Here is a 432-nt window from a genome sequence, read left to right as displayed (position 1 = left end):
TTAACAATGATCTGCTTAAATATGAATGTGGCTCACACATCTTGGGCATCCATCTGGGCAGAGTCTCAGGGCTCCAAACCATGATTGTGGATTTTGTGAAGTGGCACACTTCACAATTTAGGATTATATGTGCATGTGCACATACTAGTCTTTCATGTTATTGTTACAAGAAAAAAACAGAATCTTCAGTTTCATCCATGTAGAGAATAATCTCCTTAAAATGTCTCAAGCAAGGACAAGGTGGTCCATGCAGAAAACAATCTCTCTCTGAAAATCTGTTTTCATTTTGTTAACATCTCCTTAATGTGTAAATCCTGTAATGACTTCCATTCTCTCATTATAAAGGTCAGTGAAGAACTGAATAAAAGCAATTCCATATGTTAAAAGGGTCAGTGAATAGCTCATTATTTATAAGCCATATTATTTCCTAGC

Source organism: Anomalospiza imberbis, chromosome 3, assembly GCF_031753505.1.
Source record: "Anomalospiza imberbis isolate Cuckoo-Finch-1a 21T00152 chromosome 3, ASM3175350v1, whole genome shotgun sequence".
NCBI classification, from domain to species: domain Eukaryota; kingdom Metazoa; phylum Chordata; class Aves; order Passeriformes; family Viduidae; genus Anomalospiza; species Anomalospiza imberbis.
This window is presented reverse-complemented; position numbering follows the sequence as displayed.